At 37.3% G+C, this 18,159-nt stretch overlaps 13 non-coding genes across 13 annotated transcripts; all 13 read right to left on the bottom strand.

Moving 5' to 3' along the window:
* Nucleotides 1-493: 493 nt before the first annotated feature.
* trnac-gca (transfer RNA cysteine (anticodon GCA)) lies at nt 494-565 on the bottom strand. Its single transcript has one exon. It is a non-coding gene; the product is annotated as a tRNA-Cys (tRNA).
* Nucleotides 566-3,207: 2,642 nt separating this feature from the next.
* Nucleotides 3,208-3,279, bottom strand: trnac-gca (transfer RNA cysteine (anticodon GCA)). The gene has a single exon. It is a non-coding gene; the product is annotated as a tRNA-Cys (tRNA).
* Nucleotides 3,280-4,563: 1,284 nt separating this feature from the next.
* Nucleotides 4,564-4,635, bottom strand: trnac-gca (transfer RNA cysteine (anticodon GCA)). The gene has a single exon. It is a non-coding gene; the product is annotated as a tRNA-Cys (tRNA).
* Nucleotides 4,636-5,241: 606 nt separating this feature from the next.
* trnac-gca (transfer RNA cysteine (anticodon GCA)) lies at nt 5,242-5,313 on the bottom strand. Its single transcript has one exon. It is a non-coding gene; the product is annotated as a tRNA-Cys (tRNA).
* A 2,168-nt stretch (nt 5,314-7,481) lies between these two features.
* On the bottom strand, nt 7,482-7,553 carry trnac-gca (transfer RNA cysteine (anticodon GCA)). The gene has a single exon. It is a non-coding gene; the product is annotated as a tRNA-Cys (tRNA).
* A 2,642-nt stretch (nt 7,554-10,195) lies between these two features.
* Nucleotides 10,196-10,267, bottom strand: trnac-gca (transfer RNA cysteine (anticodon GCA)). Its single transcript has one exon. It is a non-coding gene; the product is annotated as a tRNA-Cys (tRNA).
* Nucleotides 10,268-12,229: 1,962 nt separating this feature from the next.
* On the bottom strand, nt 12,230-12,301 carry trnac-gca (transfer RNA cysteine (anticodon GCA)). The gene has a single exon. It is a non-coding gene; the product is annotated as a tRNA-Cys (tRNA).
* A 606-nt stretch (nt 12,302-12,907) lies between these two features.
* Nucleotides 12,908-12,979, bottom strand: trnac-gca (transfer RNA cysteine (anticodon GCA)). Its single transcript has one exon. It is a non-coding gene; the product is annotated as a tRNA-Cys (tRNA).
* Nucleotides 12,980-13,585: 606 nt separating this feature from the next.
* Nucleotides 13,586-13,657, bottom strand: trnac-gca (transfer RNA cysteine (anticodon GCA)). Its single transcript has one exon. It is a non-coding gene; the product is annotated as a tRNA-Cys (tRNA).
* A 908-nt stretch (nt 13,658-14,565) lies between these two features.
* trnac-gca (transfer RNA cysteine (anticodon GCA)) lies at nt 14,566-14,637 on the bottom strand. Its single transcript has one exon. It is a non-coding gene; the product is annotated as a tRNA-Cys (tRNA).
* A 606-nt stretch (nt 14,638-15,243) lies between these two features.
* trnac-gca (transfer RNA cysteine (anticodon GCA)) lies at nt 15,244-15,315 on the bottom strand. The gene has a single exon. It is a non-coding gene; the product is annotated as a tRNA-Cys (tRNA).
* Nucleotides 15,316-17,277: 1,962 nt separating this feature from the next.
* trnac-gca (transfer RNA cysteine (anticodon GCA)) lies at nt 17,278-17,349 on the bottom strand. The gene has a single exon. It is a non-coding gene; the product is annotated as a tRNA-Cys (tRNA).
* Nucleotides 17,350-17,955: 606 nt separating this feature from the next.
* On the bottom strand, nt 17,956-18,027 carry trnac-gca (transfer RNA cysteine (anticodon GCA)). The gene has a single exon. It is a non-coding gene; the product is annotated as a tRNA-Cys (tRNA).
* Between the last annotated feature and the right edge of the window lie 132 nt (nt 18,028-18,159).

The raw sequence follows: 18,159 nt of genomic DNA on the forward strand, positions 1-18,159 counted from the left end.
TTTGATTACATGTTGACTATAGGATTTGAACCTGAGACCTCTTGAACCTAAGACTATTGCAATTCCATCTCTGTTAGGAACTGTCTGACAGAGAGAAAAACCATCTAATGAGGGACATTTTAGATTGAGTAACATAACCAAAAAAGGAGCACTCCCTCTGTCAAGATACACATGGAAAGTACATGATTCAAGAGGGAACCAGGATTTGATCCTGACAAATTGTCTAATAAGGGACATTTCAGAGGGCGATCTACATAACCTAATAAAGAACACTCTCTCTTTCAAAGCGTACCCATAAAATATTTGATTTCAAGTTGACAATATGATTAGATCCTGAGACCTCATGATCTGAAGTCTATTGCACTTCCACCTCTTTTAGGAACTGTTCAACTGAGAGAAAAACCATCTAATTAGGGACATTTTAGATTGAGTAACATAATTTTAAAAGGTGTACTCTAACCATAATTATACTCTTAGAAATCACTTGATTTTAAGGGGGCACCAGGATTTGAACCTGGGACCTCTTGATCTGCAGTCAAATGCTCTACCACTGAGCTATACCCCCTCTGCTTGAAAATAGCTAAAGGCGGAAAAATTCTCGAAAAAGGTACATTTTAGCTGGAGATCTACATAACCTAATACATAACACTCTCTCTTTGAAAACATACACATAAAGTATTAGATTTCATGTTGACTATAGGATTTGAACTTGAGATCTCTTGATCCTAAGACTATTGCAATTCCATCTCTGTTAGGAACTGTCTGACAGAGAGAAAAACCATCTAATGAGGGACATTTTAGATAGAGTAACATAACCAAAAAAGGAGCACTCCCTCTCTCAAGATACACATAGAAAGTACATGATTCAAGGGGGAACAAGGATTTGATCCTGACAAATTGTCTAATAAGGGACATTTCAGAGGGCGATCTACATAACCTAATAAAGAACACTCTCTCTTTCAAAGCGTACCCATAAAATATTTGATTTCAAGTTGACAATAGGATTTGATCCCCTGAGACCTCATGATCTGAAGTCTATTGCACTTCCACCTCTTTTAGGAACGGTTCAACTGAGAGAAAAACCATCTAATTAGGGACATTTTAGATTGAGTAACATAATTTAAAAAAGTGTACTCTAACCCTAATTATACTCTTAGAAAGCACTTGATTTTAAGGGGGCACCAGGATTTGAACCTGGGACCTCTTGATCTGCAGTTTAATGCTCTACCACTGAGCTATACCCCCTCTGCTAGAAACTATCTAAAGGCGGCAAAATTCTCGAATAAGGTACATTTTAGCTGGAGATCTACATAACCTAATACATAACACTCTCTCTTTGACAACATACCCATAAAGTATTTGATTTCATGTTGACTATAGGATTTGAACCTGAGACCTCTTGAACCTAAGACTATTGCAATTCCATCTCTGTTAGGAACTGTCTGACAGAGAGAAAAAACATCTAATGAGGGACATTTTAGATTGAGTAACATAACCAAAAAAGGAGCACTCCCTCTCTCAAGATACACATAGAAAGTACATGATTCAAGGGGGAACCAGGATTTGATCCTGACAAATTGTCTAATAAGGGACATTTCAGAGGGCGATCTACATAACCTAATAAAGAACACTCTCTCTTTCAAAGCGTACCCATAAAATATTTGATTTCAAGTTGACAAAAGGATTTGATCCTGAGACCTCATGATCTGAAGTCTATTGCACTTCCACCTCTTTTAGGAAGGGTTCAACTGAGAGAAAAACCATCTAATTAGGGACATTTTAGATTGAGTAACATAATTTAAAAAAGTGTACTCTAACCCTAATTATACTCTTAGAAAGCACTTGATTTTAAGGGGGCACCAGGATTTGAACCTGGGACTTCTTGATCTGCAGTCAAATGCTCTACCACTGACCTATACCCCCTCTGCTAGAAACTATCTAAAGGTGGAAAAATTCTCGAATAAGGTACATTTTAGCTGGAGATCTACATAACCTAATACATAACACTCTCTCTTTGACAACATACCCATAAAGTATTTGATTTCATGTTGACTATAGGATTTGAACCTGAGATCTCTTGATCCTAAGACTATTGCAATTCCACCTCTGTTAGGAACTGTCTGACAGAGAGAAAAAACATCTAATGAGGGACATTTTAGATTGAGTAACATAACCAAAAAAGGAGCACTCCCTCTCTCAAGATACACATAGAAAGTACATGATTCAAGTGGGAACCAGGATTTGATCCTGACAAATTTTCTAATAAGGGACATTTCAGAGGGCGATCTACATAACCTAATAAAGAACACTCTCTCTTTCAAAGCGTACCCATAAAATATTTGATTTCAAGTTGACAATAGGATTTGATCCTGAGACCTCATGATCTGAAGTCTATTGCACTTCCACCTCTTTTAGGAACGGTTCAACTGAGAGAAAAACCATCTAATTAGGGACATTTTAGATTGAGTAACATAATTTAAAAAAGTGTACTCTAACCCTAATTATACTCTTAGAAAGCACTTGATTTTAAGGGGGCACCAGGATTTGAACCTGGGACCTCTTGATCTGCAGTTTAATGCTCTACCACTGAGCTATACCCCCTCTGCTAGAAACTATCTAAAGGCGGCAAAATTCTCGAATAAGGTACATTTTAGCTGGAGATCTACATAACCTAATACATAACACTCTCTCTTTGACAACATACCCATAAAGTATTTGATTTCATGTTGACTATAGGATTTGAACCTGAGACCTCTTGATCCTAACACTATTGCAATTCCATCTCTGTTAGGAACTGTCTGACAGAGAGAAAAAACATCTAATGAGGGACATTTTAGATTGAGTAACATAACCAAAAAAGGAGCACTCCCTCTCTCAAGATACACATAGAAAGTACATGATTCAAGGGGGAACCAGGATTTGATCCTGACAAATTGTCTAATAAGGGACATTTCAGAGGGCGATCTACATAACCTAATAAAGAACACTCTCTCTTTCAAAGCGTACCCATAAAATATTTGATTTCAAGTTGACAATAGGATTTGATCCTGAGACCTCATGATCTGAAGTCTATTGCACTTCCACCTCTTTTAGGAACGGTTCAACTGAGAGAAAAACCATCTAATTAGGGACATTTTAGATTGAGTAACATAATTTTAAAAAGTGTACTCTAACCCTAATTATACTCTTAGAAAGCACTTGATTTTAAGGGGGCACCAGGATTTGAACCTGGGACTTCTTGATCTGCAGTCAAATGCTCTACCACTGAGCTATACCCCCTCTGCTAGAAACTATCTAAAGGCGGAAAAATTCTCGAATAAGGTACATTTTAGCTGGAGATCTACATAACCTAATACATAACACTCTCTCTTTGACAACATACCCATAAAGTATTTGATTTCATGTTGACTATAGGATTTGAACCTGAGACCTCTTGATCCTAAGACTATTGCAATTCCACCTCTGTTAGGAACTGTCTGACAGAGAGAAAAAACATCTAATGAGGGACATTTTAGATTGAGTAACATAACCAAAAAAGGAGCACTCCCTCTCTCAAGATACACATAGAAAGTACATGATTCAAGGGGGAACCAGGATTTGATCCTGACAAATTGTCTAATAAGGGACATTTCAGAGGGCGATCTACATAACCTAATAAAGAACACTCTCTCTTTCAAAGCGTACCCATAAAATATTTGATTTCAAGTTGACAATAGGATTTGATCCTGAGACCTCATGATCTGAAGTCTATTGCACTTCCACCTCTTTTAGGAACGGTTCAACTGAGAGAAAAACCATCTAATTAGGGACATTTTAGATTGAGTAACATAATTTAAAAAAGTGTACTCTAACCCTAATTATACTCTTAGAAAGCACTTGATTTTAAGGGGGCACCAGGATTTGAACCTGGGACCTCTTGATCTGCAGTTTAATGCTCTACCACTGAGCTATACCCCCTCTGCTAGAAACTATCTAAAGGCGGCAAAATTCTCGAATAAGGTACATTTTAGCTGGAGATCTACATAACCTAATACATAACACTCTCTCTTTGACAACATACCCATAAAGTATTTGATTTCATGTTGACTATAGGATTTGAACCTGAGACCTCTTGATCCTAACACTATTGCAATTCCATCTCTGTTAGGAACTGTCTGACAGAGAGAAAAAACATCTAATGAGGGACATTTTAGATTGAGTAACATAACCAAAAAAGGAGCACTCCCTCTCTCAAGATACACATAGAAAGTACATGATTCAAGGGGGAACCAGGATTTGATCCTGACAAATTGTCTAATAAGGGACATTTCAGAGGGCGATCTACATAACCTAATAAAGAACACTCTCTCTTTCAAAGCGTACCCATAAAATATTTGATTTCAAGTTGACAATAGGATTTGATCCTGAGACCTCATGATCTGAAGTCTATTGCACTTCCACCTCTTTTAGGAACGGTTCAACTGAGAGAAAAAACATCTAATTAGGGACATTTTAGATTGAGTAACATAATTTAAAAAAGTGTACTCTAACCCTAATTATACTCTTAGAAAGCACTTGATTTTAAGGGGGCACCAGGATTTGAACCTGGGACTTCTTGATCTGCAGTCAAATGCTCTACCACTGAGCTATACCCCCTCTGCTAGAAACTATCTAAAGGCGGAAAAATTCTCGAATAAGGTACATTTTAGCTGGAGATCTACATAACCTAATACATAACACTCTCTCTTTGACAACATACCCATAAAGTATTTGATTACATGTTGACTATAGGATTTGAACCTGAGACCTCTTGAACCTAAGACTATTGCAATTCCATCTCTGTTAGGAACTGTCTGACAGAGAGAAAAACCATCTAATGAGGGACATTTTAGATTGAGTAACATAACCAAAAAAGGAGCACTCCCTCTGTCAAGATACACATGGAAAGTACATGATTCAAGAGGGAACCAGGATTTGATCCTGACAAATTGTCTAATAAGGGACATTTCAGAGGGCGATCTACATAACCTAATAAAGAACACTCTCTCTTTCAAAGCGTACCCATAAAATATTTGATTTCAAGTTGACAATATGATTTGATCCTGAGACCTCATGATCTGAAGTCTATTGCACTTCCACCTCTTTTAGGAACTGTTCAACTGAGAGAAAAACCATCTAATTAGGGACATTTTAGATTGAGTAACATAATTTTAAAAGGTGTACTCTAACCCTAATTATACTCTTAGAAATCACTTGATTTTAAGGGGGCACCAGGATTTGAACCTGGGACCTCTTGATCTGCAGTCAAATGCTCTACCACTGAGCTATACCCCCTCTGCTTGAAAATAGCTAAAGGCGGAAAAATTCTCGAAAAAGGTACATTTTAGCTGGAGATCTACATAACCTAATACATAACACTCTCTCTTTGAAAACATACACATAAAGTATTAGATTTCATGTTGACTATAGGATTTGAACCTGAGATCTCTTGATCCTAAGACTATTGCAATTCCATCTCTGTTAGGAACTGTCTGACAGAGAGAAAAACCATCTAATGAGGGACATTTTAGATAGAGTAACATAACCAAAAAAGGAGCACTCCCTCTCTCAAGATACACATAGAAAGTACATGATTCAAGGGGGAACAAGGATTTGATCCTGACAAATTGTCTAATAAGGGACATTTCAGAGGGCGATCTACATAACCTAATAAAGAACACTCTCTCTTTCAAAGCGTACCCATAAAATATTTGATTTCAAGTTGACAATAGGATTTGATCCTGAGACCTCATGATCTGAAGTCTATTGCACTTCCACCTCTTTTAGGAACGGTTCAACTGAGAGAAAAACCATCTAATTAGGGACATTTTAGATTGAGTAACATAATTTAAAAAAGTGTACTCTAACCCTAATTATACTCTTAGAAAGCACTTGATTTTAAGGGGGCACCAGGATTTGAACCTGGGACCTCTTGATCTGCAGTTTAATGCTCTACCACTGAGCTATACCCCCTCTGCTAGAAACTATCTAAAGGCGGCAAAATTCTCGAATAAGGTACATTTTAGCTGGAGATCTACATAACCTAATACATAACACTCTCTCTTTGACAACATACCCATAAAGTATTTGATTTCATGTTGACTATAGGATTTGAACCTGAGATCTCTTGATCCTAAGACTATTGCAATTCCACCTCTGTTAGGAACTGTCTGACAGAGAGAAAAAACATCTAATGAGGGACATTTTAGATTGAGTAACATAACCAAAAAAGGAGCACTCCCTCTCTCAAGATACACATAGAAAGTACATGATTCAAGTGGGAACCAGGATTTGATCCTGACAAATTGTCTAATAAGGGACATTTCAGAGGGCGATCTACATAACCTAATAAAGAACACTCTCTCTTTCAAAGCGTACCCATAAAATATTTGATTTCAAGTTGACAATAGGATTTGATCCTGAGACCTCATGATCTGAAGTCTATTGCACTTCCACCTCTTTTAGGAACGGTTCAACTGAGAGAAAAACCATCTAATTAGGGACATTTTAGATTGAGTAACATAATTTAAAAAAGTGTACTCTAACCCTAATTATACTCTTAGAAAGCACTTGATTTTAAGGGGGCACCAGGATTTGAACCTGGGACCTCTTGATCTGCAGTTTAATGCTCTACCACTGAGCTATACCCCCTCTGCTAGAAACTATCTAAAGGCGGCAAAATTCTCGAATAAGGTACATTTTAGCTGGAGATCTACATAACCTAATACATAACACTCTCTCTTTGACAACATACCCATAAAGTATTTGATTTCATGTTGACTATAGGATTTGAACCTGAGACCTCTTGATCCTAAGACTATTGCAATTCCATCTCTGTTAGGAACTGTCTGACAGAGAGAAAAAACATCTAATGAGGGACATTTTAGATTGAGTAACATAACCAAAAAAGGAGCACTCCCTCTCTCAAGATACACATAGAAAGTACATGATTCAAGGGGGAACCAGGATTTGATCCTGACAAATTGTCTAATAAGGGACATTTCAGAGGGCGATCTACATAACCTAATAAAGAACACTCTCTCTTTCAAAGCGTACCCATAAAATATTTGATTTCAAGTTGACAAAAGGATTTGATGAGTAACATAACCAAAAAAGGAGCACTCCCTCTCTCAAGATACACATAGAAAGTACATGATTCAAGGGGGAACCAGGATTTGATCCTGACAAATTGTCTAATAAGGGACATTTCAGAGGGCGATCTACATAACCTAATAAAGAACACTCTCTCTTTCAAAGCGTACCCATAAAATATTTGATTTCAAGTTGACAATAGGATTTGATCCTGAGACCTCATGATCTGAAGTCTATTGCACTTCCACCTCTTTTAGGAAGGGTTCAACTGAGAGAAAAACCATCTAATTAGGGACATTTTAGATTGAGTAACATAATTTAAAAAAGTGTACTCTAACCCTAATTATACTCTTAGAAAGCACTTGATTTTAAGGGGGCACCAGGATTTGAACCTGGGACTTCTTGATCTGCAGTCAAATGCTCTACCACTGAGCTATACCCCCTCTGCTAGAAACTATCTAAAGGTGGAAAAATTCTCGAATAAGGTACATTTTAGCTGGAGATCTACATAACCTAATACATAACACTCTCTCTTTGACAACATACCCATAAAGTATTTGATTTCATGTTGACTATAGGATTTGAACCTGAGATCTCTTGATCCTAAGACTATTGCAATTCCACCTCTGTTAGGAACTGTCTGACAGAGAGAAAAAACATCTAATGAGGGACATTTTAGATTGAGTAACATAACCAAAAAAGGAGCACTCCCTCTCTCAAGATACACATAGAAAGTACATGATTCAAGGGGGAACCAGGATTTGATCCTGACAAATTGTCTAATAAGGGACATTTCAGAGGGCGATCTACATAACCTAATAAAGAACACTCTCTCTTTCAAAGCGTACCCATAAAATATTTGATTTCAAGTTGACAATAGGATTTGATCCTGAGACCTCATGATCTGAAGTCTATTGCACTTCCACCTCTTTTAGGAACGGTTCAACTGAGAGAAAAACCATCTAATTAGGGACATTTTAGATTGAGTAACATAATTTAAAAAAGTGTACTCTAACCCTAATTATACTCTTAGAAAGCACTTGATTTTAAGGGGGCACCAGGATTTGAACCTGGGACCTCTTGATCTGCAGTTTAATGCTCTACCACTGAGCTATACCCCCTCTGCTAGAAACTATCTAAAGGCGGCAAAATTCTCGAATAAGGTACATTTTAGCTGGAGATCTACATAACCTAATACATAACACTCTCTCTTTGACAACATACCCATAAAGTATTTGATTTCATGTTGACTATAGGATTTGAAGCTGAGACCTCTTGAACCTAAGACTATTGCAATTCCATCTCTGTTAGGAACTGTCTGACAGAGAGAAAAACCATCTAATGAGGGACATTTTAGATTGAGTAACATAACCAAAAAAGGAGCACTCCCTCTCTCAAGATACACATAGAAAGTACATGATTCAAGGGGGAACCAGGATTTGATCCTGACAAATTGTCTAATAAGGGACATTTCAGAGGGCGATCTACATAACCTAATAAAGAACACTCTCTCTTTCAAAGCGTACCCATAAAATATTTGATTTCAAGTTGACAATAGGATTTGATCCCCTGAGACCTCATGATCTGAAGTCTATTGCACTTCCACCTCTTTTAGGAACGGTTCAACTGAGAGAAAAACCATCTAATTAGGGACATTTTAGATTGAGTAACATAATTTTAAAAAGTGTACTCTAACCCTAATTATACTCTTAGAAAGCACTTTATTTTAAGGGTGCACCAGGATTTGAACCTGGGACTTCTTGATCTGCAGTCAAATGCTCTACCACTGAGCAATACCCCCTCTGCTAGAAACTATCTAAAGGCGGAAAAATTCTCAAATAAGGTACATTTTAGCTGGAGATCTACATAACCTAATACATAACACTCTCTCTTTGACAACATACCCATAAAGTATTTGATTTCATGTTGACTATAGGATTTGAACCTGAGACCTCTTGAACCTAAGACTATTGCAATTCCATCTCTGTTAGGAACTGTCTGACAGAGAGAAAAAACATCTAATGAGGGACATTTTAGATTGAGTAACATAACCAAAAAAGGAGCACTCCCTCTCTCAAGATACACATAGAAAGTACATGATTCAAGGGGGAACCAGGATTTGATCCTGACAAATTGTCTAATAAGGGACATTTCAGAGGGCGATCTACATAACCTAATAAAGAACACTCTCTCTTTCAAAGCGTACCCATAAAATATTTGATTTCAAGTTGACAAAAGGATTTGATCCTGAGACCTCATGATCTGAAGTCTATTGCACTTCCACCTCTTTTAGGAAGGGTTCAACTGAGAGAAAAACCATCTAATTAGGGACATTTTAGATTGAGTAACATAATTTAAAAAAGTGTACTCTAACCCTAATTATACTCTTAGAAAGCACTTGATTTTAAGGGGGCACCAGGATTTGAACCTGGGACCTCTTGATCTGCAGTTTAATGCTCTACCACTGAGCTATACCCCCTCTGCTAGAAACTATCTAAAGGCGGAAAAATTCTCGAATAAGGTACATTTTAGCTGGAGATCTACATAACCTAATACATAACACTCTCTCTTTGACAACATACCCATAAAGTATTTGATTTCATGTTGACTATAGGATTTGAACCTGAGACCTCTTGATCCTAAGACTATTGCAATTCCATCTCTGTTTGGAACTGTCTGACAGAGAGAAAAAACATCTAATGAGGGACATTTTAGATTGAGTAACATAACCAAAAAAGGAGCACTCCCTCTCTCAAGATACACATAGAAAGTACATGATTCAAGGGGGAACCAGGATTTGATCCTGACAAATTGTCTAATAAGGGACATTTCAGAGGGCGATCTACATAACCTAATAAAGAACACTCTCTCTTTCAAAGCGTACCCATAAAATATTTGATTTCAAGTTGACAAAAGGATTTGATCCTGAGACCTCATGATCTGAAGTCTATTGCACTTCCACCTCTTTTAGGAAGGGTTCAACTGAGAGAAAAACCATCTAATTAGGGACATTTTAGATTGAGTAACATAATTTAAAAAAGTGTACTCTAACCCTAATTATACTCTTAGAAAGCACTTGATTTTAAGGGGGCACCAGGATTTGAACCTGGGACTTCTTGATCTGCAGTCAAATGCTCTACCACTGAGCTATACCCCCTCTGCTAGAAACTATCTAAAGGTGGAAAAATTCTCGAATAAGGTACATTTTAGCTGGAGATCTACATAACCTAATACATAACACTCTCTCTTTGACAACATACCCATAAAGTATTTGATTTCATGTTGACTATAGGATTTGAACCTGAGATCTCTTGAACCTAAGACTATTGCAATTCCACCTCTGTTAGGAACTGTCTGACAGAGAGAAAAAACATCTAATGAGGGACATTTTAGATTGAGTAACATAACCAAAAAAGGAGCACTCCCTCTCTCAAGATACACATAGAAAGTACATGATTCAAGGGGGAACCAGGATTTGATCCTGACAAATTGTCTAATAAGGGACATTTCAGAGGGCGATCTACATAACCTAATAAAGAACACTCTCTCTTTCAAAGCGTACCCATAAAATATTTGATTTCAAGTTGACAATAGGATTTGATCCTGAGACCTCATGATCTGAAGTCTATTGCACTTCCACCTCTTTTAGGAACGGTTCAACTGAGAGAAAAACCATCTAATTAGGGACATTTTAGATTGAGTAACATAATTTAAAAAAGTGTACTCTAACCCTAATTATACTCTTAGAAAGCACTTGATTTTAAGGGGGCACCAGGATTTGAACCTGGGACCTCTTGATCTGCAGTTTAATGCTCTACCACTGAGCTATACCCCCTCTGCTAGAAACTATCTAAAGGCGGCAAAATTCTCGAATAAGGTACATTTTAGCTGGAGATCTACATAACCTAATACATAACACTCTCTCTTTGACAACATACCCATAAAGTATTTGATTTCATGTTGACTATAGGATTTGAACCTGAGACCTCTTGATCCTAAGACTATTGCAATTCCATCTCTGTTTGGAACTGTCTGACAGAGAGAAAAAACATCTAATGAGGGACATTTTAGATTGAGTAACATAACCAAAAAAGGAGCACTCCCTCTCTCAAGATACACATAGAAAGTACATGATTCAAGGGGGAACCAGGATTTGATCCTGACAAATTGTCTAATAAGGGACATTTCAGAGGGCGATCTACATAACCTAATAAAGAACACTCTCTCTTTCAAAGCGTACCCATAAAATATTTGATTTCAAGTTGACAAAAGGATTTGATCCTGAGACCTCATGATCTGAAGTCTATTGCACTTCCACCTCTTTTAGGAAGGGTTCAACTGAGAGAAAAACCATCTAATTAGGGACATTTTAGATTGAGTAACATAATTTAAAAAAGTGTACTCTAACCCTAATTATACTCTTAGAAAGCACTTGATTTTAAGGGGGCACCAGGATTTGAACCTGGGACCTCTTGATCTGCAGTTTAATGCTCTACCACTGAGCTATACCCCCTCTGCTAGAAACTATCTAAAGGCGGAAAAATTCTCGAATAAGGTACATTTTAGCTGGAGATCTACATAACCTAATACATAACACTCTCTCTTTGACAACATACCCATAAAGTATTTGATTTCATGTTGACTATAGGATTTGAACCTGAGACCTCTTGAACCTAAGACTATTGCAATTCCATCTCTGTTTGGAACTGTCTGACAGAGAGAAAAAACATCTAATGAGGGACATTTTAGATTGAGTAACATAACCAAAAAAGGAGCACTCCCTCTCTCAAGATACACATAGAAAGTACATGATTCAAGGGGGAACCAGGATTTGATCCTGACAAATTGTCTAATAAGGGACATTTCAGAGGGCGATCTACATAACCTAATAAAGAACACTCTCTCTTTCAAAGCGTACCCATAAAATATTTGATTTCAAGTTGACAAAAGGATTTGATCCTGAGACCTCATGATCTGAAGTCTATTGCACTTCCACCTCTTTTAGGAAGGGTTCAACTGAGAGAAAAACCATCTAATTAGGGACATTTTAGATTGAGTAACATAATTTAAAAAAGTGTACTCTAACCCTAATTATACTCTTAGAAAGCACTTGATTTTAAGGGGGCACCAGGATTTGAACCTGGGACTTCTTGATCTGCAGTCAAATGCTCTACCACTGAGCTATACCCCCTCTGCTAGAAACTATCTAAAGGCGGAAAAATTCTCGAATAAGGTACATTTTAGCTGGAGATCTACATAACCTAATACATAACACTCTCTCTTTGACAACATACCCATAAAGTATTTGATTTCATGTTGACTATAGGATTTGAACCTGAGACCTCTTGATCCTAAGACTATTGCAATTCCATCTCTGTTTGGAACTGTCTGACAGAGAGAAAAAACATCTAATGAGGGACATTTTAGATTGAGTAACATAACCAAAAAAGGAGCACTCCCTCTCTCAAGATACACATAGAAAGTACATGATTCAAGGGGGAACCAGGATTTGATCCTGACAAATTGTCTAATAAGGGACATTTCAGAGGGCGATCTACATAACCTAATAAAGAACACTCTCTCTTTCAAAGCGTACCCATAAAATATTTGATTTCAAGTTGACAAAAGGATTTGATCCTGAGACCTCATGATCTGAAGTCTATTGCACTTCCACCTCTTTTAGGAAGGGTTCAACTGAGAGAAAAACCATCTAATTAGGGACATTTTAGATTGAGTAACATAATTTAAAAAAGTGTACTCTAACCCTAATTATACTCTTAGAAAGCACTTGATTTTAAGGGGGCACCAGGATTTGAACCTGGGACTTCTTGATCTGCAGTCAAATGCTCTACCACTGAGCTATACCCCCTCTGCTAGAAACTATCTAAAGGTGGAAAAATTCTCGAATAAGGTACATTTTAGCTGGAGATCTACATAACCTAATACATAACACTCTCTCTTTGACAACATACCCATAAAGTATTTGATTTCATGTTGACTATAGGATTTGAACCTGAGACCTCTTGAACCTAAGACTATTGCAATTCCATCTCTGTTAGGAACTGTCTGACAGAGAGAAAAAACATCTAATGAGGGACATTTTAGATTGAGTAACATAAGCAAAAAAGGAGCACTCCCTCTCTCAAGATACACATAGAAAGTACATGATTCAAGGGGGAACCAGGATTTGATCCTGACAAATTGTCTAATAAGGGACATTTCAGAGGGCGATCTACATAACCTAATAAAGAACACTCTCTCTTTCAAAGCGTACCCATAAAATATTTGATTTCAAGTTGACAATAGGATTTGATCCTGAGACCTCATGATCTGAAGTCTATTGCACTTCCACCTCTTTTAGGAACGGTGCAACTGAGAGAAAAACCATCTAATTAGGGACATTTTTGATTGAGTAACATAATTTTAAAAGGTGTACTCTAACCCTAATTATACTCTTAGAAAGCACTTGATTTTAAGGGGGCACCAGGATTTGAACCTGGGACCTCTTGATCTGCAGTCAAATGCTCTACCACTGAGCTATACCCCCTCTGCTAGAAACTATCTAAAGGTGGAAAAATTCTCGAATAAGGTACATTTTAGCTGGAGATCTACATAACCTAATACATAACACTCTCTCTTTGACAACATACCCATAAAGTATTTGATTTCATGTTGACTATAGGATTTGAACCTGAGACCTCTTGAACCTAAGACTATTGCAATTCCATCTCTGTTAGGAACTGTCTGACAGAGAGAAAAAACATCTAATGAGGGACATTTTAGATTGAGTAACATAACCAAAAAAGGAGCACTCCCTCTCTCAAGATACACATAGAAAGTACATGATTCAAGGGGGAACCAGGATTTGATCCTGACAAATTGTCTAATAAGGGACATTTCAGAGGGCGATCTACATAACCTAATAAAGAACACTCTCTCTTTCAAAGCGTACCCATAAAATATTTGATTTCAAGTTGACTATAGGATTTGAACCTGAGACCTCTTGAACCTAAGACTATTGCAATTCCATCTCTGTTAGGAACTGTCTGACAGAGAGAAAAAACATCTAATGAGGGACATTTTAGATTGAGTAACATAACCAAAAAAGGAGCACTCCCTCTCTCAAGATACACATAGAAAGTACATGATTCAAGGGGGAACCAGGATTTGATCCTGACAAATTGTCTAATAAGGGACATTTCAGAGGGCGATCTACATAACCTAATAAAGAACACTCTCTCTTTCAAAGCGTACCCATAAAATATTTGATTTCAAGTTGACAATAGGATTTGATCCTGAGACCTCATGATCTGAAGTCTATTGCACTTCCACCTCTTTTAGGAACGGTTCAACTGAGAGAAAAACCATCTAATTAGGGACATTTTTGATTGAGTAACATAATTTTAAAAGTTGTACTCTAACCCTAATTATACTCTTAGAAAGCACTTGATTTTAAGGGGGCACCAGGATTTGAACCTGGGACCTCTTGATCTGCAGTCAAATGCTCTACCACTGAGCTATACCCCCTCTGCTAGAAACTATCTAAAGGCGGCAAAATTCTCGAATAAGGTACATTTTAGCTGGAGATCTACATAACCTAATACATAACACTCTCTCTTTGACAACATACCCATAAAGTATTTGATTTCATGTTGACTATAGGATTTGAACCTGAGACCTCTTGATCCTAAGACTATTGCAATTCCATCTCTGTTTGGAACTGTCTGACAGAGAGAAAAAACATCTAATGAGGGACATTTTAGATTGAGTAACATAACCAAAAAAGGAGCACTCCCTCTCTCAAGATACACATAGAAAGTACATGATTCAAGGGGGAACCAGGATTTGATCCTGACAAATTGTCTAATAAGGGACATTTCAGAGGGCGATCTACATAACCTAATAAAGAACACTCTCTCTTTCAAAGCGTACCCATAAAATATTTGATTTCAAGTTGACAAAAGGATTTGATCCTGAGACCTCATGATCTGAAGTCTATTGCACTTCCACCTCTTTTAGGAAGGGTTCAACTGAGAGAAAAACCATCTAATTAGGGACATTTTAGATTGAGTAACATAATTTAAAAAAGTGTACTCTAACCCTAATTATACTCTTAGAAAGCACTTGATTTTAAGGGGGCACCAGGATTTGAACCTGGGACTTCTTGATCTGCAGTCAAATGCTCTACCACTGAGCTATACCCCCTCTGCTAGAAACTGTCTAAAGGTGGAAAAATTCTCGAATAAGGTACATTTTAGCTGGAGATCTACATAACCTAATACATAACACTCTCTCTTTGACAACATACCCATAAAGTATTTGATTTCATGTTGACTATAGGATTTGAACCTGAGACCTCTTGAACCTAAGACTATTGCAATTCCACCTCTGTTAGGAACTGTCTGACAGAGAGAAAAAACATCTAATGAGGGACATTTTAGATTGAGTAACATAACCAAAAAAGGAGCACTCCCTCTCTCAAGATACACATAGAAAGTACATGATTCAAGGGGGAACCAGGATTTGATCCTGACAAATTGTCTAATAAGGGACATTTCAGAGGGCGATCTACATAACCTAATAAAGAACACTCTCTCTTTCAAAGCGTACCCATAAAATATTTGATTTCAAGTTGACAATAGGATTTGATCCTGAGACCTCATGATCTGAAGTCTATTGCACTTCCACCTCTTTTAGGAACGGTTCAACTGAGAGAAAAACCATCTAATTAGGGACATTTTAGATTGAGTAACATAATTTAAAAAAGTGTACTCTAACCCTAATTATACTCTTAGAAAGCACTTGATTTTAAGGGGGCACCAGGATTTGAACCTGGGACCTCTTGATCTGCAGTTTAATGCTCTACCACTGAGCTATACCCCCTCTGCTAGAAACTATCTAAAGGCGGCAAAATTCTCGAATAAGGTACATTTTAGCTGGAGATCTACATAACCTAATACATAACACTCTCTCTTTGACAACATACCCATAAAGTATTTGATTTCATGTTGACTATAGGATTTGAACCTGAGACCTCTTGATCCTAAGACTATTGCAATTCCATCTCTGTTTGGAACTGTCTGACAGAGAGAAAAAACATCTAATGAGGGACATTTTAGATTGAGTAACATAACCAAAAAAGGAGCACTCCCTCTCTCAAGATACACATAGAAAGTACATGATTCAAGGGGGAACCAGGATTTGATCCTGACAAATTGTCTAATAAGGGACATTTCAGAGGGCGATCTACATAACCTAATAAAGAACACTCTCTCTTTCAAAGCGTACCCATAAAATATTTGATTTCAAGTTGACAAAAGGATTTGATCCTGAGACCTCATGATCTGAAGTCTATTGCACTTCCACCTCTTTTAGGAAGGGTTCAACTGAGAGAAAAACCATCTAATTAGGGACATTTTAGATTGAGTAACATAATTTAAAAAAGTGTACTCTAACCCTAATTATACTCTTAGAAAGCACTTGATTTTAAGGGGGCACCAGGATTTGAACCTGGGACCTCTTGATCTGCAGTTTAATGCTCTACCACTGAGCTATACCCCCTCTGCTAGAAACTATCTAAAGGCGGCAAAATTCTCGAATAAGGTACATTTTAGCTGGAGATCTACATAACCTAATACATAACACTCTCTCTTTGACAACATACCCATAAAGTATTTGATTTCATGTTGACTATAGGATTTGAACCTGAGACCTCTTGAACCTAAGACTATTGCAATTCCATCTCTGTTTGGAACTGTCTGACAGAGAGAAAAAACATCTAATGAGGGACATTTTAGATTGAGTAACATAACCAAAAAAGGAGCACTCCCTCTCTCAAGATACACATAGAAAGTACATGATTCAAGGGGGAACCAGGATTTGATCCTGACAAATTGTCTAATAAGGGACATTTCAGAGGGCGATCTACATAACCTAATAAAGAACACTCTCTCTTTCAAAGCGTACCCATAAAATATTTGATTTCAAGTTGACAAAAGGATTTGATCCTGAGACCTCATGATCTGAAGTCTATTGCACTTCCACCTCTTTTAGGAAGGGTTCAACTGAGAGAAAAACCATCTAATTAGGGACATTTTAGATTGAGTAACATAATTTAAAAAAGTGTACTCTAACCCTAATTATACTCTTAGAAAGCACTTGATTTTAAGGGGGCACCAGGATTTGAACCTGGGACTTCTTGATCTGCAGTCAAATGCTCTACCACTGAGCTATACCCCCTCTGCTAGAAACTATCTAAAGGCGGCAAAATTCTCGAATAAGGTACATTTTAGCTGGAGATCTACATAACCTAATACATAACACTCTCTCTTTGACAACATACCCATAAAGTATTTGATTTCATGTTGACTATAGGATTTGAACCTGAGACCTCTTGATCCTAAGACTATTGCAATTCCATCTCTGTTTGGAACTGTCTGACAGAGAGAAAAAACATCTAATGAGGGACATTTTAGATTGAGTAACATAACCAAAAAAGGAGCACTCCCTCTCTCAAGATACACATAGAAAGTACATGATTCAAGGGGGAACCAGGATTTGATCCTGACAAATTGTCTAATAAGGGACATTTCAGAGGGCGATCTACATAACCTAATAAAGAACACTCTCTCTTTCAAAGCGTACCCATAAAATATTTGATTTCAAGTTGACAAAAGGATTTGATCCTGAGACCTCATGATCTGAAGTCTATTGCACTTCCACCTCTTTTAGGAAGGGTTCAACTGAGAGAAAAACCATCTAATTAGGGACATTTTAGATTGAGTAACATAATTTAAAAAAGTGTACTCTAACCCTAATTATACTCTTAGAAAGCACTTGATTTTAAGGGGGCACCAGGATTTGAACCTGGGACTTCTTGATCTGCAGTCAAATGCTCTACCACTGAGCTATACCCCCTCTGCTAGAAACTATCTAAAGGTGGAAAAATTCTCGAATAAGGTACATTTTAGCTGGAGATCTACATAACCTAATACATAACACTCTCTCTTTGACAACATACCCATAAAGTATTTGATTTCATGTTGACTA

Source organism: Salmo salar, chromosome 09 (genome assembly GCF_965601325.2).
Source record: "Salmo salar chromosome 09, fSalSal1, whole genome shotgun sequence".
NCBI lineage: Eukaryota > Metazoa > Chordata > Actinopteri > Salmoniformes > Salmonidae > Salmo > Salmo salar.